Source organism: Oncorhynchus nerka, linkage group LG3 (assembly GCF_034236695.1).
Source record: "Oncorhynchus nerka isolate Pitt River linkage group LG3, Oner_Uvic_2.0, whole genome shotgun sequence".
NCBI classification, from domain to species: domain Eukaryota; kingdom Metazoa; phylum Chordata; class Actinopteri; order Salmoniformes; family Salmonidae; genus Oncorhynchus; species Oncorhynchus nerka.
In genome coordinates, this window is record NC_088398.1 from 5,688,212 (window position 1) to 5,713,582 (window position 25,371).

Sequence of the window (25,371 nt, forward strand, 5' to 3'; positions counted from 1 at the left end):
TAACGTAAAGCAACATACCCTTTGTGGATTTACTTTATTTCTTAAATTTATTTTCTTTTTTTTTCTTTTACTTCTCAAATGTGAATGTTCACAGTTAACACCACACAAAATGTGACCTTACCCAATAAAAGAGATCTTTTAGTTGATATAAAATAACAATCAATTCATCAAACTAAATGAAAAGAAACAGCATGGAGCATGTCATCAAGTCCCCTGTTGTTTAAGTTCGTTCATTGAATTGTCTCTTTAAAAGAAGCATCTGCAGCTCTCCCCCCGTAGGAACGAGGGTCAGAAAGGAGAGGGTCCAGTCATGCTGAGACACCTGGAGACGAGACATTCTGTATGAAAGAGTGAGAAAGACTAATGCTTCTGATTAATACAAAACATTTGTGAAATAAAATTGGCAGAAAAATGCGATCCTTATAATACCTCATTTGAAATCCCAACATTACATAGCATTGATACAAGTGACAATTTTTAAAAACAAAAATAATAGATTTGTATCTTGCTGAAATAAGCGAGGACGCAGGATGAATGGAGACAGAGACACATTCACACACACTCTTCCACACAACACATTTACAAAACACATTCCATCTCTCCTCAACCAATTCAATAGATGCCCTCTTGATTTCCATGACAAGAAAAAAATAAGCATTTGATTTAATGGCATAATTGCGTAATTTCCCCCCCTTGTTTATTCATTCCCAGGAGTGGAAAAAAAGGGAAATAAATTACATGAAATAAAAAATAGAACAGCTATTGAATGATTTGACTATATTGTGGCTGAAATGTTAATGCCAGTTTTTTCAGTCCAAATCTTGTTCAGGAGTTTTTTTAATCAAATCCTCCTTCAATCCTTCTCTTTTCAGACAAAGAAAGGAAGAGGCAAGTACAGGAATTTGTTTGTGTTTCAGTTTGTTAGTGGCCATGTCCCATCTCTCTCCCCATCTCTGTCAGTGCAATAATACAATATTATATCAGTGTGACATAACTGATGAAGCCTAACTCTCAAACACCCACCTTTATTTCAGAAAGGACTGAAAGAAAGCAAAACGCATTCAAACGAAATAAAAATAAATAAACGTCTATTTCCCTCTCGCTACATCCCACTAAAATGAAAGGAACCAAAATATTTGTTGTTGAAATTCATCTGAGCTAGGAGAAAAATACATGTAAATGCTTCTGAAAGAAAATAACAAATTCAGATTTTCTTTAAATATAGAGATGTACACACGTTTCTTATTGGAAACATACATTGTTTGTGTTGAAGGAGGATCGCTCAGGGGGGGAAGGGGGGGCAGTAGATGAGCCAGGGGGTGGGGCAGGGCCTGGATTGGGTGTTGAAGAGGAAGGGGTAGTGCCGAAACGCCCTCAAAGAAGAAAGGGATTGGTGCTGGCGCCCGTCACTCCGGCCCCTCCCACTGCTCCCCCGGCTCCCATCACTCCAGCTGCCCCCGTAGGCCCCCCAAAATTCAGCTGTGGGGGCAGGGCCCCTCCGGGCCCCATGAAGTGAGAGGACCCAGGAGGACCCATGGGCGAGAGCCCGCCGTAGGGGACATTCCCATGGGGCTCTGCATCATGCCCATCCCCAGGCCTGGTGCTCCCATACCCATAGGCCCCAAGCCCATGCCAGGGTATGCCATGGGGTTGGGTGGTACAGGGCTGGTGCGGAGGCTGCTGAGGCCCAGTGTGGAGGGCTGTGGGGAGATGGAGGACATGGGGGCGGCCGCGCCAAACGGGTTGGAGGTGGGGGGTGGCGTCGGGGAAACCCCCCTGCTGGAGATTGTGCTGCCCGGGGTGACTGCCATGCCAGGGGCTGAAGACGAGGCTGGAGAGGAGAGAATACTTCAATCAATATACTTTCATTTATTACAAACACAAAGTGCTTAAAAATGTGTGTGTGTATTTATGTGCTTGTGTGTTATCAGTACCTGTGGTCTGGAGGAAGGGGTTGTGTGTTGAGGAGGAGATTGATGGAGGAGGAGGTTGTTTAGGTTTGGGTTTAGAAGACACCAGTGAGTCCAGGTCCACCAGAGATGCGTTGGGCCCCAGGAACGACTCAGGGGTCTTACGGACAGGAAGTGAAGAGCACAGAGATGTGAGGTCAAAGGGCACCGGAGAACCCGCACTATCGCCCGTTAACTGACCTCGCAGTTCTGGGTGTCCTACAGACCGAGAGACAGAGAGAGTGAAGGTGAACATGGAGTACTGTATTTATAGTGACTAACCAGATTAGACACCACAGCATTATACCAGTATTACTGAGGGAGGATGGAATGCAAGACAACTGTGTTTGTGGGTGAATGGGGGGGGGGGGGCTCAATGAACATCTCATCCACATGTCCTTGCCATTATGTGTCAGTGTGTGTGTGGATGTACCTGTGCCATTAGTGTGTTTGGCGGAGTCGCTCCATGGGTCAGAGGTGATGATGGGGTCAACCCCGTCCCCAGCCCAGGGGTCTATTGGCCCCCCAAAAGAGGAGGTGGTGGAGAGGGGCACAGAGGGGCCCCAGGGGTCGACACTGGGGGGGGTCACAGCTATGGGGGAGGGAGACAGGCAGGGGTTTGGCTCACATACAACACCAGGGTCGGGGTCAATACCATTTCAAGTCAATCAATTCAAAAGATGAATTGGAATTCCCATCTAAGATTTAAAAAGTGGAATTTAATTTCAATGAGAATTGTTCATCTCTTGAACTGAACAGGAATGGAATACAACCCTGCACAACATCATACAATATTCAGGGAACAAGGAGCTGGGCTGGATCCCAATAGTCCAATTTGGCTTCCTTTCCCACTTTCTCTCTTTTATCTGTACTACTATTGAAGAGCTGGAAAGACAGTATTTTTTCTTGAAAGGAGGTAAGAACGGACAGAGATCTTTTATTGAAACCAGAGATACCCCTGACTGAGATATGGAGGGTCACATTCCAAATGATATAAACATGCTGGCCATTTGAAGAGTATTGGGAAAATAGACCAAATGTATTGATGTCCAGTGTGTGGAGGTAGGGGTGTGGGACAAGGAGACGGAATGAGGGTAACAGGTGTAGACCAGGCCAGGGGAGTAAAGGTCAGAGGTCACTAACCTGAGGGTCCCCAGGGGTCAACTGAGTTGACTCTTGAGGAGGCTGTCTCTCCCCAGGGGTCTGGCGGGGGGGCTATCGTTGGGGGGGCCGTCCCTCCACTAGCCCACGGGTCTACGCTGGGGGGTGAGGCAGGCGATGAGGCTCCCCAAGGGTCTGCAGGGGCCAGGACCCAGGGGCCAGAGGGGGCTGGGAGGGGGACTGTGGGAGGGGGTGAGGGGCCGGCAGAGCCCCCAGAGGCACCAGCAGGAGCCCCCCAGGGGTCCACAGCACTCAGCTCCATTAACGCACTCTGGGAGAGGATAATACACAGGTTATAACAACACACTGATTTAGAACAGACACCAAGAGTCAATGAGCTCAAGGCTAGAGTAGTCTGTCTCTCATACACACACACTGATGTAGAACAGACACCAAGAGTCAATGAGCTCAAGGCTAGAGTAGTCTGTCTCTCATACACACACACTGATGTAGAACAGACACCAAGAGTCAATGAGCTCAAGGCTAGAGTAGTCTGTCTCTCATACACACACACTGATGTAGAACAGACACCAAGAGTCAATGAGCTCAAGGCTAGAGTAGTCTGTCTCTCATACACACACACCCACACTGATGTTGAACAGACACCAAGAGTCAATGAGCTCAAGGCTAGAGTAGTCTGTCTCTCATACACACACACCCACACACACACTGATGTAGAACAGACACCAAGAGTCAATGAGCTCAAGGCTAGAGTAGTCTGTCTCTCATACACACACACTGATGTAGAACAGACACCAAGAGTCAATGAGCTCAAGGCTAGAGTAGTCTGTCTCTCATACACACACACTGATGTAGAACAGACACCAAGAGTCAATGAGCTCAAGGCTAGAGTAGTCTGTCTCTCATACACACACACCCACACACACACTGATGTTGAACAGACACCAAGAGTCAATGAGCTCAAGGCTAGAGTAGTCTGTCTCTCATACACACACACCCACACACACACTGATGTAGAACAGACACCAAGAGTCAATGAGCTCAAGGCTAGAGTAGTCTGTCTCTCATACACACACACTGATGTAGAACAGACACCAAGAGTCAATGAGCTCAAGGCTAGAGTAGTCTGTCTCTCATACACACACACTGATGTAGAACAGACACCAAGAGTCAATGAGCTCAAGGCTAGAGTAGTCTGTCTCTCATACACACACACCCACACTGATGTTGGACACCAAGAGTCAATGAGCTCAAGGCTAGAGTAGTCTGTCTCTCATACACACACACCCACACACACACTGATGTAGAACAGACACCAAGAGTCAATGAGCTCAAGGCTAGAGTAGTCTGTCTCTCATACACACACACTGATGTAGAACAGACACCAAGAGTCAATGAGCTCAAGGCTAGAGTAGTCTGTCTCTCATACACACACACTGATGTAGAACAGACACCAAGAGTCAATGAGCTCAAGGCTAGAGTAGTCTGTCTCTCATACACACACACCCACACACACACTGATGTTGAACAGACACCAAGAGTCAATGAGCTCAAGGCTAGAGTAGTCTGTCTCTCATACACACACACCCACACACACACTGATGATGTAGAACAGACACCAAGAGTCAATGAGCTCAAGGCTAGAGTAGTCTGTCTCTCATACACACACACCCACACACACACTGATGTAGAACAGACACCAAGAGTCAATGAGCTCAAGGCTAGAGTAGTCTGTCTCTCATACACACACACCCACACACACACTGATGTAGAACAGACACCAAGAGTCAATGAGCTCAAGGCTAGTGTAGTCTGTCTCTCATACACACACACCCACACACACACTGATGTAGAACAGACACCAAGAGTCAATGAGCTCAAGGCTAGTGTAGTCTGTCTCTCATACACACACACCCACACACACACTGATGTAGAACAGACACCAAGAGTCAATGAGCTCAAGGCTAGTGTAGTCTGTCTCTCATACACACACACCCACACACCCACACACACACCCACACACACACTGATGTAGAACAGACACCAAGAGTCAATGAGCTCAAGGCTAGAGTAGTCTGTCTCTCATACACACACACACCCACATTGATGTTGAACAGACACCAAGAGTCAATGAGCTCAAGGCTAGAGTAGTCTGTCTCTCATACACACACACCCACACTGATGTTGAACAGACACCAAGAGTCAATGAGCTCAAGGCTAGAGTAGTCTGTCTCTCATACACACACACACACTGATGTAGAACAGACACCAAGAGTCAATGAGCTCAAGGCTAGAGTAGTCTGTCTCTCATACACACACACTGATGTTGAACAGACACCAAGAGTCAATGAGCTCAAGGCTAGTGTAGTCTGTCTCTCATACACACACACCCACACTGATGTTGAACAGACACCAAGAGTCAATGAGCTCAAGGCTAGAGTAGTCTGTCTCTCATACACACACACCCACACACACACCCTGATGTTGAACAGACACCAAGAGTCAATGAGCTCAAGGCTAGAGTAGTCTGTCTCTCACACCCACACTGACACACACACCCACACTGATGTTGAACAGACATCAAGAGTCAATGAGCTCAAGGCTAGAGTAGTCTGTCTCTCATACACACACACACACACTGATGTAGAACAGACACCAAGAGTCAATGAGCTCAAGGCTAGAGTAGTCTGTCTCTCATACACACACACACACTGATGTAGAACAGACACCAAGAGTCAATGAGCTCAAGGCTAGAGTAGTCTGTCTCTCATACACACACACCCAAACACACACTGATGTAGAACAGACACCAAGAGTCAATGAGCTCAAGGCTAGAGTAGTCTGTCTCTCATACACACACACCCACACACACACTGATGTAGAACAGACACCAAGAGTCAATGAGCTCAAGGCTAGAGTAGTCTGTCTCTCATACACACACACCCACACCCACACACCCACACACACACCCACTGATGTTGAACAGACACCAAGAGTCAATGAGCTCAAGGCTAGTGTAGTCTGTCTCTCATACACACACACCCACACTGATGTTGAACAGACACCAAGAGTCAATGAGCTCAAGGCTAGTGTAGTCCGTCTCTCATACACACACACCCACACTGATGTTGAACAGACACCAAGAGTCAATGAGCTCAAGGCTAGTGTAGTCCGTCTCTCATACACACACACCCACACTGATGTTGAACAGACACCAAGAGTCAATGAGCTCAAGGCTAGTGTAGTCTGTCTCTCATACACACACACCCACACTGATGTTGAACAGACACCAAGAGTCAATGAGCTCAAGGCTAGTGTAGTCTGTCTCTCATACACACACACCCACACTGATGTTGAACAGACACCAAGAGTCAATGAGCTCAAGGCTAGAGTAGTCTGTCTCTCATACACACACACCCACACTGATGTTGAACAGACACCAAGAGTCAATGAGCTCAAGGCTAGTGTAGTCCGTCTCTCATACACACACACCCACACTGATGTTGAACAGACACCAAGAGTCAATGAGCTCAAGGCTAGTGTAGTCTGTCTCTCATACACACACACCCACACTGATGTTGAACAGACACCAAGAGTCAATGAGCTCAAGGCTAGTGTAGTCCGTCTCTCATACACACACACCCACACTGATGTTGAACAGACACCAAGAGTCAATGAGCTCAAGGCTAGTGTAGTCTGTCTCTCATACACACACACCCACACTGATGTTGAACAGACACCAAGAGTCAATGAGCTCAAGGCTAGTGTAGTCTGTCTCTCATACACACACACCCACACTGATGTTGAACAGACACCAAGAGTCAATGAGCTCAAGGCTAGAGTAGTCTGTCTCTCATACACACACACCCACACACACACCCTGATGTTGAACAGACACCAAGAGTCAATGAGCTCAAGGCTAGAGTAGTCTGTCTCTCATACACACACACCCACACTGATGTTGAACAGACATCAAGAGTCAATGAGCTCAAGGCTAGAGTAGTCTGTCTCTCATACACACACACACACACTGATGTAGAACAGACACCAAGAGTCAATGAGCTCAAGGCTAGAGTAGTCTGTCTCTCATACACACACACACACTGATGTAGAACAGACACCAAGAGTCAATGAGCTCAAGGCTAGAGTAGTCTGTCTCTCATACACACACACCCACACTGATGTAGAACAGACACCAAGAGTCAATGAGCTCAAGGCTAGAGTAGTCTGTCTCTCATACACACACACCCAAACACACACTGATGTAGAACAGACACCAAGAGTCAATGAGCTCAAGGCTAGAGTAGTCTGTCTCTCATACACACACACCCACACACACACTGATGTAGAACAGACACCAAGAGTCAATGAGCTCAAGGCTAGAGTAGTCTGTCTCTCATACACACACACCCACACCCACACACCCACACACACACCCACTGATGTTGAACAGACACCAAGAGTCAATGAGCTCAAGGCTAGAGTAGTCTGTCTCTCATACACACACACTGATGTTGAACAGACACCAAGAGTCAATGAGCTCAAGGCTAGAGTAGTCTGTCTCTCATACACACACACACACACTGATGTTGAACAGACATCAAGAGTCAATGAGCTCAAGGCTAGTGTAGTCTGTCTCTCATACACACACACCCACACTGATGTTGAACAGACACCAAGAGTCAATGAGCTCAAGGCTAGTGTAGTCTGTCTCTCATACACACACACCCACACTGATGTTGAACAGACACCAAGAGTCAATGAGCTCAAGGCTAGTGTAGTCTGTCTCTCATACACACACACCCACACTGATGTTGAACAGACACCAAGAGTCAATGAGCTCAAGGCTAGTGTAGTCTGTCTCTCATACACACACACCCACACTGATGTTGAACAGACACCAAGAGTCAATGAGCTCAAGGCTAGTGTAGTCTGTCTCTCATACACACCCACACTGATGTTGAACAGACACCAAGAGTCAATGAGCTCAAGGCTAGTGTAGTCTGTCTCTCATACACACACACCCACACTGATGTTGAACAGACACCAAGAGTCAATGAGCTCAAGGCTAGTGTAGTCCGTCTCTCATACACACACACCCACACTGATGTTGAACAGACACCAAGAGTCAATGAGCTCAAGGCTAGTGTAGTCCGTCTCTCATACACACACACCCACACTGATGTTGAACAGACACCAAGAGTCAATGAGCTCAAGGCTAGTGTAGTCTGTCTCTCATACACACACACCCACACTGATGTTGAACAGACACCAAGAGTCAATGAGCTCAAGGCTAGAGTAGTCTGTCTCTCATACACACACACCCACACTGATGTTGAACAGACACCAAGAGTCAATGAGCTCAAGGCTAGTGTAGTCCGTCTCTCATACACACACACCCACACTGATGTTGAACAGACACCAAGAGTCAATGAGCTCAAGGCTAGTGTAGTCCGTCTCTCATACACACACACCCACACTGATGTTGAACAGACACCAAGAGTCAATGAGCTCAAGGCTAGAGTAGTCTGTCTCTCATACACACATGAAAATCAGAGCATACAGTCAGTTAACATACACACTAAATAAATGTTGACACAGGCAACACACAGTTGCCTTGATGAAAGCAGAGTATGAAAGAAGGGATAGATCAACTAGTACCGGGACGGGAGAGAGCGAGGGGTGTTTATTGTTTCTCAACCTGTGGTCTGTTGATGTCAGTCAGATAATTGGCAAACGCTTTCAGTTCTAAAGCACAACTTTAATTCTAAAAGGTTCCTGTAGGAAATATCATAGCTTACAGTCAGTTACGTGATAGGGTTCAGAAACCCTTCTGGTGTCGGCCTACACTACCTTCGCTTTCAGTTCTCTCCATCACAGAATGCACAGGTGAGAGACACAACTACAGCAGGTAACACCAGGAGAGAGAAAGAGGAACTGAGTGGTATTGTCTTAAGAGTGTGTGTAGCCCCCATCCATCCCTCCCCTATGGCTGGCGTACACACACGTCACCAAACACACCTCCTCTGGCTTGGCCTTCTCCATCCTGCTCTCCTCGATGGCCATCTGCAGTCTCAGGTCGTCCCCCCTGCGCAGCCTCTCCTCCTGCCAATCACATACAGCTGTGATGTCATCACCTGCGACAAGCGCTCGGGCAGGCCAGCCCATAGGCACAGATCTAGGATCAGCTTACTACCTCCAAATTGTAGCCAAAGCCATTTGGGGAGAAAATGCTAAACTGACATTAGATCAGTGTCTAGGGAGCAACTTAATTTCACTTCCCCAGGAAGCACTATCTGACCATGATGCAAAGCTTCAGGAGAGATGCTTCCTTTAGTGGCTGCTCTCAGATCAGCTCCCCTCCACCCAACTTAGGGAGTTGGAAAACATTCTCCCTTCCTTGAGGAAATCAAAAACTGATTCTAGACCAGCCGCTATAGGCAGCTTCCTCTTCTTTCACCTTCTGAAGAAACTGGTCAGGGTCCCAGCCATAGTGGACGTGGACTATCTGCCAGGGCTCTCTATTCAAACACTACCTGTATCCAGAAATATTCATGGAGAGACAAAACAAGTCCTCTTCTTGTGCTTCTACAAAGAAGTCAGGGTCATAGAATTACATTGAGGCTTTATCTATACTTAAGAACTTTGTGAGACAAAGAACATGGGTTGTTTTTACCCAGTTTGTCTTTATGCTAAAGGTAGAGTTGTTTTCCCTTACCCTCTAAACTTCTGAATACCGGTGTTGATTGAATACTGCCCTCCAACTTGCAGAGTGCGGGCACTGGAAGATGCCTTTAATTGAGTGTGTTTAAGTATGTCATTGTGTGTGTAGTTTGAAGCATGCATTCAGAACAGAGTCATTTGCAACGGAAGGAAAAAAGGGAGTAATCACTCATTCAGAAAGGGTTAAATTGAGTCATTCAAATGATGAAGTCTTTACCATGCATCATTTTACACTGATTAAATCATAGGGGAGTTATTTTTAAAACTACTTCTTTCCTTCTTACCCTCTTATATTATTAACCCATTGACATGTGTATGTTTGGAATTAATGAAACAGATCATTCCTATAAATATCATTCATTTTGATTGGGATTAAGACTCGATGGAGTGACCGCCGGCTGGGTAGACAGAAAGGTAGATAGGTAGATGATGATCGGCCGGTCAGGTGACCTTTGCCCCCTGACCTGTTCTTGTACTTCCTTGCTGAGTGTGAGTGCATAGCGGAGCTCTGCGTCCTCCAGAGGGGCCACAGTAGTCTGGGGGTCAGGGGTCAGAGGGTAAAGGTGAGTGAATGGAAACACACATTGTCCTGGGTTAACCTTGCTATGCCCGGATACTTCTGTTATGGACTGTAGTTAAGTGTTACCATATACATGTGTTCTATGTATAGTGGTTGTAGGGTGTACAGTGCATATATCCTATACAAATCAACCCCTTTATCAAGCCATTGGACCTCAGGTTAACAGTGTGGTTGGCCAGCGGGGGCTCTGCCTACCCTCCACCAGCTCCAGGCTGGCTGTACTGTATACCTGTTCCGCCTCCTCCTTGCTCATGGCCAGGGCCAGCTGCAGCTGCAGGTCCTCCTCACCGGAGCTCTGTGGCCACGCTTGCTCTGGGTCCGCCCCTCCGGAGTGAGAGCCCTGAGACAGCGCTCCACCCCCCAGACCTGGAGCTGAGGGGGCCGAAGAGGCTGGGGGACAGGATGAGGGGAACGGAGAACAGGGAAAAAAAATGTTATAGTTTGCATCTGGGCATAGTTAGAGCTGGGCAGGAATAAAAGCCTGCAAACACCACATGCATCTCTCCAGGACCAGGGAAGCTCTGCATCACAGCAGACAATTTAAAACTACATTTCTGTCTATGGTTTGCTTTTCTCCTCAATCTGTTTCAGAACCCCTGGTGGCTGGTGCAGGCTGGGTAATGTAGGTGTCTCTCACCACTGGTGGTCTGTGCCATCTTCTCTTTGGTCTTGAGGGCATGGATCCTCTCCTCTCGTAGTCTCTCCTCGTCCTTCAGCAGTGTTACCAGCTGTTTGGCCTTCTCCCGCACATTCACCCCCTGACACACATGCAGGTGAATGCACATGAGTATATACAACTCAGTGCACAACCTTCCTAACTACACAGCTGTGTCACTGAATAGTTGATAAATGTCAGTTATTTGCTAGCAAACTAAGTGCTACATTCCTGTTTCAGTCATTCCATTTCCATCAGTGTTTCCCTGTGGGGCGGCAGCGTAGCCTAGTGGTTAGAGCGTTGGACTAGTAACCGGAAGGTTGCGAGTTCAAACCCCGAGCTGACAATCTGTCGTTCTGCCCCTGAACAGGCAGTTAACCCACTGTTCCCAGGCCGTCATTGAAAATAAGAATGTGTTCTTAACTGACTTGCCTGGTTAAATAAAGGTAAAATAAAAAAAATAAAAAAAGTGACCTGCTATATTGCCATTATCAGCCCATAAACATGTTACTGTTGGCTTTCACTCTGTGTTTGTATAAGAGGTCACATTGTAAAGTCCTTCAATGAGAGGCGAGTAGTGATACTGTACCAGTATGTGTGTACAGTGTGTGTGTGTGCGTGCGAGCGCGTCGTACCTGGTCCTTGCCGTCTCTGTCGATGAACTGGAAGTCCTTGAGAGTCTGGACAGCGTAGATGTTCTCTCTGCACTGCTGAGCCACGCGCTCTGAACCCGTCTTTATGAGGTACTCCATGAGAGTCATAGCCTGGAGAACACACAGTACAGTAGAAACCACAGATATTCAATTACTGGAGATGCTATGTCATAAACCCCCAAAGTTCCAGAACAGGACGAGAATGGCAGCCATAGATGTGGTAAAGAGGTCAATCGAACTCAACCAAAACAACGGAATTGCCAAGGAAGAGTACAGGAAAGGGCAGTGAAGGAATATCCCGAATCTCCTCATTTCCCCACAGCAGAATTAGCCTACATTTAGGCTATTGTTTATGTGCATTTCACACTATGTTGAGGTAAAAAAATCAGTGTATAATGCTTGTATAGATACTAACCCCAATACAGGTTCATGTCATCATCACCAAGATAGTTTGCGCTGTTCTGTGAAGGAAGCAGTACAGAGCGTTGTACGAGATCTTCAGTTTCTTGGCAATTTCTCAAATGAAATAGCCTTGTTTTCTCAGAACAAGAATAGACTGACGAGTTTCAGAAGAAAGGTCTTTGTTTCTGGCCATTTTGAGCCTGTAATCAAACCCACAAATGCTGATGCTCCAGATACTCAACTAGTCTAAAGAAGGCCAGTTTTATTGCTTCTTTAATCAGAAACAACAGTTTTCAGCTGTGCTAACATAATTGCAAAAGGGTTTTCTAATGATCAATTAGCCTTTTAAAATTATGAACTTGGATTAGCTAACACAACATGCCATTGGAACACAGGAGTGATGGTTGCTGATAATGGGCCTATATACACTTACAGTGGGGCAAAAAAGTATTTAGTCAGCCACCAATTGTGCAAGTTCTCCCACTTAAAAAGATGAGAGGCCTGTAATTTATATCATAGGTACACTTCAACTATGAAAGACAAAATGAGAAAAAAAAATCCAGAAAATCACATTGTAGGGGTTTTAATGAATTTATTTGCAAATTATGGTGGAAAATAAGTATTTGGTCAATAACAAAAGTTTCTGAATACTTTGTTATATACCCTTTGTTAGGCAATGACAGAGGTCAAACGTTTTCTGTAAGTCTTTACAAGGTTTTCACACACTGTTGCTGGTATTTTGGCCCATTCCTCGATGCAGACCTCCTCTAGAGCAGTGATGTTTTGGGGTTGTTGCTGGGCAACACGGACTTTCAACTCCCTCCAAAGATGTTCTATGGGGTTGAGATCTGGAGACTGGCTAGGCCACTCCAGGACCTTGAAAAGCCACTCCTTCGTTGCCCGGGCGGGGTGTTTGGGATCATTGTCATGCTGAAAGACCCAGCCACGTTTTATCTTCAATGCCCTTGCTGATGGAAGGGCATTCTTCTTTCCTTTACACGGATCAGTCGTCCTGGTCCCTTTGCAGAAAAACAGCCCAAAAGCATGATGTTTCCACCCCCATGCTTCACAGTAGGTATGGTGTTCTTTGGATGCAACTCAGCATTCTTTGTCCTCCAAACACGACGAGTTGAGCTTTTACCAAAAAGTTATATTTTGGTTTCATCTGACCATATGACATTCTCCCAATCTTCTTCTGGATCATCCAAATGCTCTCTAGCAAACTTCAGACGGGCCTGGACATGTATTGGCTTAAGCAGGGGGACACGTCTGGCACTGCAGGATTTGAGTCCCTGGCGGCGTAGTGTGTTACTGATGGTAGGCTTTGTTACTTTGGTCCCAGCTCTCTGCAGCTCATTCACTAGGTCCCCCCTGTGTGGTTCTGGGATTTTTGCTCACCGTTCTTGTGATAATTATGACCCCACGGGGTGAGATCTTGCGTGGAGCCCCAGATCGAGGGAGATTATCAGTGGTCTTGTATGTCTTCCATTTCCTAATAATTGCTCCCACAGTTGATTTCTTCAAACCAAGCTGCTTACCTATTGCAGATTCAGTCTTCCCAGCCTGGTGCAGGTCTACAATTTTGTTTCTGGTGTCCTTTGACAGCTCTTTGGTCTTGGCCATAGTGGAGTTTGGAGTGTGACTGTTTGAGGTTGTGGACAGGTATCTTTCATACTGATAAATTCAAACAGGGGCCATTAATACAGGTAACGAGTGGAGGACAGAGGAGCCTCTTAAAGAAGAAGTTACAGGTCTGTGAGAGCCAGAAATCTTGCTTGTTTGTAGGTGACCAAATACTTATTTTCCACCATAATTTGCAAATAAATTCATAAAAAAATCCTAAAATGTGATTTTCTGGATTTTTTTTCTCATTTTGTCTGTCATAGTTCAAGTGTACCTATGATGAAAATTACAGGCCTCTCTCATCTTTTTAAGTGGGAGAACTTGCACAATTGGTGGCTGACTAAATACTTTTTTTGCCCCACTGTATATATCTGGAAAAAATAAATGATGAGACCACTGCAAAATTATCAGTTTCTCTGGTTTTACTATTTATAGGTATGTGTTTGGGTAAAATGATTTTTTTTGTTTTATTCAATAAACTACTGACAGCATTTCTCCCAAATTCCAAATAAAAATATTGTCATTTAGAGCATTTATTTGCAGAAAATGACAACTGGTCAAAATAACAAAAGATGCAGTGTTGTCAGACCTCGAATAATGCAAAGAAAAAAAGTTCATATTCATTTTTAAACAACACAAAAATGTTTTAACTTAGAAAGAGTTCAGAAATCAATATTTAGAGGAATAACCCTGATTTTCAATCACAGCTTTCATGAGTCTTGGCATGCTAGCCACCAGACTTTGACATTATGCCACTCCTGCTGCAAAAATTCAAGCAGCTCGTCTTTGTTTGATGGCTTGTGGCCATCCATCTTCCTCTTGATCACATTCCAGAGGTTTTCAATGGGGTCCAGGTCTGGAGATTGGGCTGGCCATGACAGGGTCTTGATCTGGTGGTTTTTAATGGGGTTCAGGTCTGGAGATTGGGCTGGCCGTGACAGGATCTTGATCTGGTGGTCCTCCATCCACACCTTGATTGACCTGGCTGTGTGGCATGGAGCATTGTCCTGCTGGAAAAACCAATCCTCAGAGTTGGGGAACATTGTCAGAGCAGAAAGAAGCAAGTTTACTTCCAGGACAACCTTGTACGTGGCTTGATTCATCCGTCCTTCACAAAGACAAATCTGCCCGATTCCAGCCTTGCTGAAGCAACCCCAGATCGTCACTGATCCTGCATCAAATTTGACAGTGGGTGCGAGACACTGTGGCTTGTAGGCCTCTCCAGGTCTAGCACCCACTGTGAAATATGGTGGAGGATCTGCTAGACCTGCCCCGGCCAACTCTAAGTGCTGTTATTGTGAAGTGGAAATGTCTAGGGACAACAACGGCTCAGCCATGAAGTGGTAGGCCACACAAGCATACAGAACGGGACCGCCGAGTGCTGAAGCGTGTAGTGTGAACAAAAAACAAAAAAAGTCTGTCCTCAGTTGCAACACTCACTACAGAGTTCCAAAATGCCTCTGGAAGCATCATCTGCACAATAACTGTTTTGTCGGGAGCTTGATGAAATGGATTTCCAAGGCAGAGCAGCAGCACACAAGCCTAAGATCACCGCCATTGGACTCTGGAGCAGTGGAAACATCTTCTCTGGAGTGATGAATCACACTTCACCATCTGGCAGTCCGACAGACTAATCTGGGTTTGGGAAGATACCAGGAGAACGCTACCTGCCCCAATGCATAGTGCCAACTGTCAAGTTTGTTGGGGATGGAATAATGATCCAGGGCTGTTTTTCATGGTTCGGGCAAGGTCCCTTAGTTCCAGTGAAGGGAAATCTTAACACTACAGCATACAATGACATTCTAGACAATTCTGTGTTTCCATCTTCGTGGCAACAGTTTGGGAAGGCCCTGTCCCATTTCACCATGACAATGCCCCCTTGCACAAAGCGAGGTTCATACAGAACTGGTTGGTGTGAAATAACTTGACTGGCCTGCACTGAGCCTTGACCTCAACACCATTGAACACCTTTTGGAATAATTGGAACACCGAATGCGAGCCAGGCCTAATTGCTCAACATTAGTGCCCGACCTCACTACTGCTCGTGGCTGAATGGAAGTATGGAAGCAATGTTCCAACATCTAATGGAAAGCCTACCCAGAATAATAGAAGCTGTTATAGCAGCAAAGGGGGACTAACTCAATATGGCAGCATTCGTTCAAAACTGAAAGCGGGAACCACTGCTTTTAACCAGGGCAAGGTGACCGGAAACATGACCGAATACAAAACAGTGTAGCTATTCCCTCCGCAAGGCAACCAAACAAGCTAAGCGTCAGTATAGAGACAAAGTAGAGTCGCAATTCAACGGCTCAGGCACAAGAGGTATGTGGCAGGGTCTACAGTCAATCACGGATTACAAAAGGAGAACCAGCCCCGTCACGGACCAGGATGTCTTGCTCCCAAACAGACTAAACAACTAAACTAACTAAACTTCTTTGCTTGCTTTGATGACACTACAGTGTCACTGACACCCCGCTACTAAAACATGCGGACTCTCCTTCACTGCAGCCGACATGAGCAAAACATTTAAACGTGTCAACCCTCGCAAGGCAGCAGGCCCAGACGGCATCCCCAGCCGCACCCTCAGAGCATGCACAGACCAGCTGGCTGGTGTGTTTACGGACATATTCAATCAATCCTTATCCCAGTCTGCTGTCCCCACATGCTTCAAGAGGGCCACCATTGTTCCTGTTCCCAAGAAAGCTAAGGTAACTGAGCTAAACGACTACCGCCCCGTAGCACTCACTTCCGTCATCATGAAGTGCTTTGAGAGACTAGTCAAGGACCATATCACCTCCACCCTACCTGACACCCTAGACCCACTCCAATTTGCTTACCGCCCCAACAGGTACACAGACGACGCAATCACACTGCACACTGCCTGAACCCATCTGGACAAGAGGAATACCTATGTGAGAATGCTGTTCATCGACTACAGCTCAGCATTTAACACCATTAGTACCCTCCAAACTCATCCTCAAGCTCAAGACCCTGGGTATCGACCCCGCCCTGTGCAACTGGGTCCTGGACTTCCTGACGGGCCGCCCCCAGGCGGTGAAGGTAGGTAACAACATCTCCACCCTGCTGATCCTCAACACGGGGTCCCCACAAGGGTGCGTTCTCAGCCCTCTCTTGTACTCCCTGTTCACCCACGACTGCGTGGCCATGCGCGCCTCCAACTCAATCATCAAGTTTGCAGACGACACTACAGTGGTAGGCTTGATTACCAACAACGACGAGACGGCCTACAGGGAGGAGGTGAAGGCCCTCGGAGTGTGGTGTCAGGAAAACAACCTCGCACTCAACGTCAACTAAACAAAGGAGATGATTGTGGACTTTACATTTGTGTGTATAAGGTAGTTGTTGTGAAATTGTTAGGTTAGATTACTCGTTGGATATTAATGCATTGTAGGAACTAGAAGCACAAGCATTTCGCTACACTCCCATTAACATCTGCTAACCATGTGTATGCGACAAATAACATTTTATTTGATATTAATGGCCATGATTTTGGAATGAGATGTTCGACAAGCAGGTGTCCAGATACTTTTGGTCATGTAGTGTAGCTATGCTACCAGTTTATACGAGTTAGCATTTAGCAGTCAACTTCTTCTAAAGCTGAAAAGGAACTACATCTAAATGCAGTGAAAACAGCCAAATGGGACTTAAGTAACCACATTGTGGGGATGTTACAATATATCAACCATGACGGATTTGACCAATATCCACTTTGTTTGATCAGATTGGTTGAACGTGTGCCAATCCGGCGTCCTTATTCTATCCCCCACAGTCTGCGTTCCATTGACCTCTTTAACGCGTCTATGGCAGTTCATTTGAAAAATTCATGGAATCATTAATTCCACTGAAACTGACTGGCTAGCTAACAAGCATAATGTGCACAATATCTTATCACTGGCTGACCTAGTCACTGGACAAAATGACAGATCTTTTATACTGTCATATGAAGCCTTAGGTCACAGATAGAACAATGAGACAGATATTTCACCGGATGTATAAATATGAAGCATCTGTTTGGCATTTCCACTCACTACCAAATATGGTAGTGAGAGGAAGCCCAGTGGCCGGCAGTGGATGGAACGAGATGGATTTTGGCAGACATTCTGCACATTTTCTCATCAATAAAACTATTTATCTTAATACAGTTCTCTTCCCAAAACTAAAATGTTACCGCATGCTAGAAAATATGCAAATGCATGCTAGAACGCACCAATACGATCTCGCTAGATCGTGCTTGGCTCTGCCCACCTCCTTTCTTGTTCTGCCCACTATGACTAATTTGTTCCCATTTGAAATGACAGGCTGTGGTCTATCTTTGGTCATGTCCATTCTAGTATTCTAATTCCTATGTCCACACATACAACAGTGAGCAGACAAACCAGACAGACAGACTACGTCACCCGTTGTTATGCTCAATCTTGAACAGAACTCACTCACTCACTCACCTTGTAGACGTGTCTCCAGTTCTTGCCGTGGTCGTTGAGTCGTTTCCACACCATGCTCATGATCTCAGAGAAGGCCACTACGTTGTAGGTCAGGTCTGCAATCTCTGACATCAGAGAGCTGCTGGGGCCCCATGGGTCATTGGACGTCGCTTCCCGCACCTGGAGACAAGGGGGAGAGAAGAGAGACCAGGGACAGGGGGGGAGAAGGAGAGATACCAGGGACAGGGGGAGAAGGAGAGATACCAGGGACGGGGGGGAAGGAGAGATACCAGGGACAGGGGGAGGGGGGAGAAGGAGAGATACCAGGGACAGGGGGGGATGGAGAGATACCAGGGACAGGGGGAGAACAGAAGGAAAGATACCAGGGACAGGGGGAGAGGGGAGAAGGAAAGATACCAGGGACAGGGGGAGAGGGAGAAGGAAAGATACCAGGGACAGGGGGAGAGGGGAGAAGGAAAGATACCAGGGACAGGGGGAGAGAGGAGAAGGAAAGATACCAGGGACAGGGGGAGAGGGGAGAAGAAAGATACCAGGGACAGGGGGGACGGGGGGAGAAGGAGAGAGACCAGGGACGGGGGGAGAGAGAAGGAGAGAGACCAGGGACAGGGGGAGAGAGAGACCAGGGACAGGGGGAGAGAGAGACCAGGGACAGGGGGAGAGAGAGACCAGGGACAGGGGGAGAGAGAGACCAGGGACAGGGGGAGAGAGAGACCAGGGACAGGGGGAGAGAGAGACCAGGGACAGGGGGAGAGAGAGACCAGGGACAGGGGGGAGAGAGAGACCAGGGACAGGGGGAGAGAGAGACCAGGGACAGGGGGGAGAGAGAGACCAGGGACAGGGGGGAGAGAGAGACCAGGGACAGGGGGAGAGAGACCAGGGACCAGGGACGGGGGGTTGGTGGAGAGAGAGACCAGGGACGGGGGGTTGGTGGAGAGAGAGACCAGGGACGGGGGGTTGGGGGAGAGAGAGACCAGGGACGGGGGTTGGGGGAGAGAGAGACCAGGGACGGGGACGGGGGGGTGGAGAGAGACCAGGGACGGGGGTTGGGGAGAGAGAGACCAGGGACGGGGTGGTGGGGGAGAGAGAGACCAGGGACAGGGGGTTGGTGGAGAGAGAGACCAGGGACGGGGGGTTGGTGGAGAGAGAGACCAGGGACGGGGGGGTTGGGGGAGAGAGACCAGGGACGTTTTTTTTTTAACTAGGCAAGTCAGTTAAGAACAAATTCTTATTTACAATGACAGCCTACAGGGGAACAGTGGGTTAACTGTTCAGGGGTAGAAGGACAGATTTTTTACCTTGTCAGCGCGGTAATTCGATCGAGCAACCTTCCGGTTACTTGCCCAACGCTCTAACCACTAGGCTACCTGACGCCCCAAAAGCACTCAACATTGAACAATCTAAGTTGTGATTTATTGATCAATGAATTGATTAATCAACTGGTAGTTTATATCAAGACAACAGACTATTCATTCCCTTAGCAAGCTCAGGCCAACAAAATATATTACGATACAAAGCTCCCGACTAAACATGTAAAAACAGACAAAACAATTATGCAAAGTACTTTAATCAAATGAACCCCTGATAAGTCCACAGCCGTGATCGTAGGTCACCTTAACTGATCATCTCTTCTACTCTCTGGGGTGTGGAGATGATGTGATGATAAACAGGCTGGACAGAATCATCATGATGAATGGATAACATGATTACATGAACCCAGATATCAAGAGGTGGAGATACAGGGAGTACACAGTGGAATGTATTCTTTGGTAAGTACCAATAGTTAAGAGGAGTTAAGACAGAAGGGAGGAGAGGAAGAAAGAGTTGGAGAGGGAGGAAGCAGAGGCGGGGAAGACTGAGGTGAGATGGCCTTGAACAGAAGTGATGAGGATAGGAGGAAGAGGACAATGGGTAACAGAAGAATAAAAAATAAAGGTGTGGGGTGTGGGTGGAAAAGTGGTTGGAGAGGAAGAGAGAAAATAGGGAAGAGGATGAGCGAACCTTGATCTCTGCCTCTGAGAAGTTGTGGACAATGTTCTTCACTTGTCGCCGTAGCGATGAGGTCGACATGGCAACCGTCTGGCTGTCGGTTTCCACGGAAAATCTGCCCCACACAGAGAAAGAGAGGGTTGTAAAACAGTTAATACAACACAAAACAAATAGCAGCCAGGGCAAAGTGTACAGTGAGTTAATACACAGAGAGAGGAGAGGAGCCAAACTCTGAGGAGAAGAAACAAGTAGACAAAAAGAAAAGCAGCAACAGAGAGAGAGAGAGACATCGAGAGAGACAAGACACATCAAGCGAGAGACATCGAGAGGGAGGGAGAGAGACATCGAGAGGGAGGGAGAGAGACATCGAGAGGGAGGGAGAGAGATCGAGAGGGAGGGAGAGAGATCGAGAGGGAGCGAGAGAGATCGAGAGGGAGCGAGAGAGATCGAGAGGGAGAGATCGAGAGGGAGAGATCGAGAGGGAGAGATCGAGAGGGAGAGATCGAGAGGGAGAGATCGAGAGAGAGATCGAGAGAGAGATCGATCGAGAGATCGAGAGATCGAGAGAGAGAGATCGAGAGAGAGAGATCGAGAGAGAGAGATCGAGAGAGAGAGATCGAGAGAGAGAGATCGAGAGAGAGAGATCGAGAGAGAGAGATCGAGAGGGATCGAGAGAGAGATCGAGAGAGAGATCGAGAGGGATCGAGAGAGAGATCGAGAGGGAGCGAGAGAGAGATCGAGAGGGAGCGAGAGAGAGATCGAGAGGGAGCGAGAGAGAGATCGAGAGGGAGCGAGAGAGAGATCGAGAGGGAGCGAGAGAGAGATCGAGAGGGAGCGAGAGAGAGATCGAGAGGGAGCGAGAGAGAGATCGAGAGGGAGCGAGAGAGAGATCGAGAGGGAGCGAGAGTGAGATCGAGAGGGAGCGAGAGTGAGATCGAGAGGGAGAGATCGAGAGGGAGAGTGAGATCGAGAGGGAGAGATCGAGAGAGACACATCAAGAGAGAGGGAGAGAGACATCGAGAGGGAGAGAGACATCAAGAGAGAGGGAGAGAGAGAGACACATCAGAGAGAGACATCAAGAGGCAAGATGAATAGGAAAACATTGCGTGAAAGAGAAATGAAACCAGCAATCAATTTTAGTGGACATAGTGCTCCTTTATGTCAACAGAGAGAGAAAGTCAACACACACACACACCTGTTACAAACACAACATAAGCCAGGCAGGGTTTAATTGGAATTAGGCACAGTGTTTTGGGCAGGGGTGCAGCAGACTTGATGTTCTTGTCCACACATACAGTTCCAGGACAGGCATGGTTGACATCTATGAAAAACTCCCAGGCCCCTACTTTACTTTGATTCACTATCTGACACACTTAATGCTGTCAGATGAGCATGGCATGCAGGCTTGAACAGTGTCACTATTTTGACACCATTGAACTGTTAGTACTCTGTGGACTGTTTAGCAATGCTGTGGCATGAATACTCTTAGTGGGTTTTATTCACTTCTCTTTTTGACCTGGACTGTTGGAGCTCGGAGCTTAAGAATTTCACTGTGCCCTGTAATTACATCTGCGAGCCTGTGTATGTGACTAACAAACTCATCTAATATGTAGGTACAGCATATTCCTATATGATTTAACTGTCTTCTCTGACAGAATTGTTCCAGTGCTGCTGAATGACCCTAGCAGTGTGGCCGAGCAGACTAATAAGGAGTGGAAGACGACAGGTTGTACAGTACTAATAGGAGACTAGGTTGCATAACACAGAGAGATAACCATTCCTGAAGTCAGTTTAGAGATTACTGGAGCAACGTTACAAAGTTCATACAAGGCATCTACCAAGACCGAATGTAGATAAGGGACAAGCTTAGCCCAAATCTCTCACAATTCAACAGGGTTCAGGCCAATTCTATGTAAAGTGAGGAAGAGATCTGAAATTCCAATTCAATAATTGAGAAATACTCCAAAAAAAGTGATATTTCCTTGAAACAGACATATCCTGTGCTGAATTTAAAATGGCAATGACCTCAACCCTACACATCATAATGTGGAGCACTGCATTAGCTAAGCTCCTTATCAACAGTTGAACTTGACGGTACAATAACATAGCTACATGCTACAGGACAGGAGACGTCCGGGTGTTGTATGTAGCTATGTTATTGTACTGTCAAGTTCAACTGTTGATAAGGAGCTTAGCTAACGCCATTTAAATATTCAGGACAGCTTACAGTGGAATAAGTATCAGAACTTCCTTGGTTTCACTGACACTAGACATACAATGTGCATTCAATGGCAGATACATTATTAGCAATCAAATCCCAACATGCAATACACATGCAACTAGCTATCTGAAGCCAGACAAACTTGGCTGAGTCTAATATAAGCTAACTACCAAACTGTTGAATTAGCTAGCAAGTTTAAAGTTATGGCGCTACCAACCCATATTTGTGCTAACGCCAGAAAAACAAGGGCGGTGTAACGATCATGACAATGTCAGAGACACTGTGGCCACTACGCTCGTTCCCACTTGCTATCAGACAGTCACACACCCTCCTGAGCCAGAGACCCCCACCCAGTTATCATGCTAACCAGTTATCATCTCTCATAACAGTCTACACAGCAATTCAACACTAATGTAAACATTGCCACAGGAAATACTTGACACTACTACTGTCAAAGAACAAAATGGGAAGTGTAACGAACTTGGTTGGCAAACTTAGAAGGTCATCCAAACCAGATAAAAGGGAACACTAACTAATTCGTTAGCCAACGTTAGCCAGCCTATAGCTAGCTATCTGGTACCACCCTCCCAACTATCAGCTGGAAAACGTTAGCTACTTACCGTTAACTCCCTTCTCCTTGGCTTTCTCAGTTGCGAACAATTTTAACGTTTTACAATTGTGTTTGGGGTTAAGGGGAAAACGTGAAAGAGAAACCCGACTAACTAAATATAGGTATTCCTGTCACGACACTGAATGAATCATTGCTATTTACCTAGCTAGGTAGCTGAAGTAGCCAACAGTACAAACAGATGAGATAACGTTGAACCCTGTTGCTAGCAGTTCAAGTGGCAACAGAATAGGAGTGGTATTTATGATCTGATCGAGTGACACCACCATCCTTAATTAACATAAAACTGATGATTATGGAACGTTCACTCTGTCAATATTACTTATAACATTTAATAACTGTTGACAATTTACCATACTTAACATCTAAATGAAGTCTATACTGACCCTGTTGTAGCTCGAATGGTACAAGGAGATGGCGGAACTTCCGGTTCCGTTCCCGAATACAAGAAAGACCGCACCCCTTTGCACGCTCCCATCATTTAATATTTATGAACTGGGCGAAGCTACACAGTCATTATGCATTAAATAGTTTAAATTTGATCTAAATTCTAACCTATTTCATTGTCTGGATGGGAATGTAGCGCTATTTATCACACTTGTAAATAAGCTTTATACTGTAACATAATGTCAAACTGACCCTTGATATTGATTGTTTTGTATGCAGGAACATGTGGAGCCTATAAAAGCACCCGTCAAACCTCTATAATTGTACCTGAAGTTGGGTGTCGGTTGAGAATGTGTGGTGTCGGTTGAGAATGTGTGGTGTCGGTTGAGAATGTGTGGCGTCGGTGCTGTGCGTAGTCTGTTTAAGAAACATTTGAGGACCAAGATAAATGTAAGTGGTGTGGTCGAATGTGTTCAAATCAAATATATATATATATATATATATATATTAATTTATTTAACCAGTCAGTTAAGAACAAATTCTTATTTACAACAACGGCCAAACCCCGCTGCCAGTGATGCCTCAAGCCCTGAGATGCAGTGCCTTAGACTGCTGTGCCAAGCACTGAGATGCAGTGCCTTAGACTGCTGTGCCAAGCACTGAGATGCAGTGCCTTAGACTGCTGTGCCAAGCACTGAGATGCAGTGCCTTAGACTGCTGTGCCAAGCACTGAGATGCAGTGCCTTAGACTGCTGTGCCAAGCCCTGAGATGCAGTGCCTTAGACTGCTGTGCCAAGCCCTGAGATGCAGTGCCTTAGACTGCTGTGCCAAGCCCTGAGATGCAGTGCCTTAGACTGCTGTGCCAAACACTGAGATGCAGTGCCTTAGACTGCTGTGCCAAGCACTGAGATGCAGTGCCTTAGACTGCTGTGCCAAGCCCTGAGATGCAGTGCCTTAGACTGCTGTGCCAAGCACTGATATGCAGTGCCTTAGACTGCTGTGCCAAGCACTGAGATGCAGTGCCTTAGACTGCTGTGCCAAACACTGAGATGCAGTGCCTTAGACTGCTGTGCCAAGCACTGAGATGCAGTGCCTTAGACTGCTGTGCCAAGCCCTGAGATGCAGTGCCTTAGACTGCTGTGCCAAGCACTGATATGCAGTGCCTTAGACTGCTGTGCCAAGCACTGAGATGCAGTGCCTTAGACTGCTGTGCCAAGCACTGAGATGCAGTGCCTTAGACTGTTGTGCCAAGCCCTGAGATGCAGTGTCTTAGACTGCTGTGCCAAGCCCTGAGATGCAGTGCCTTAGACTGCTGTGCCAAGCACTGAGATGCAGTGCCTTAGACTGCTGTGCCAAGCCCTGAGATGCAGTGCCTTAGACTGCTGTGCCAAGCCCTGAGATGCAGTGCCTTAGACTGCTGTGCCAAGCCCTGAGATGCAGTGCCTTAGACTGCTGTGCCAAGCCCTGAGATGCAGTGCCTTAGACTGCTGTGCCAAGCCCTGAGATGCAGTGCCTTAGACTGCTGTGCCACTCGGGTGCCCGAGTGCAATGTTGCCAACATTCCAAATGTGTATTTTGTTAAAGGGGAAAACTGCTGTTGCTGCACACATTTTTTGACATGATATGTACCCATTCATTCTTGAAGAATATAACTTAAAAATGCCTACAGAGCTTAGTTGAACTGTAGTAACCCATCAGAACCAAAAATATAAGCTTGTTTTACTCCAATGTTTGTAAACAAAGTAAATGTAGACAAACACTGTATAGCCTCAAAACATGGATAAAACTATAATGTTGATATCATGGATGCTTGAATGATCAGTCCTTGTATCCATATCTCTGTCTATGGACGCAAGGAGAGGGGTTACATTTCTCCAGCCCCATCCTTCAGGTTTATACAGAAACAGGTTGGGAATATGTTTTGTTATTGTTACAACTGTAGATTTCCTCTTTATTGATTTTTCATTTCACCTTTATTT

The 25,371-nt window shown here is 46.5% G+C and overlaps 1 pseudogene; it reads right to left on the reverse strand.

Annotated features, from left to right (window-relative positions):
• On the reverse strand, window positions 1-23,385 carry LOC115126325 (epsin-1-like; annotated as a pseudogene).
• Window positions 23,386-25,371: the final 1,986 nt, after the last annotated feature.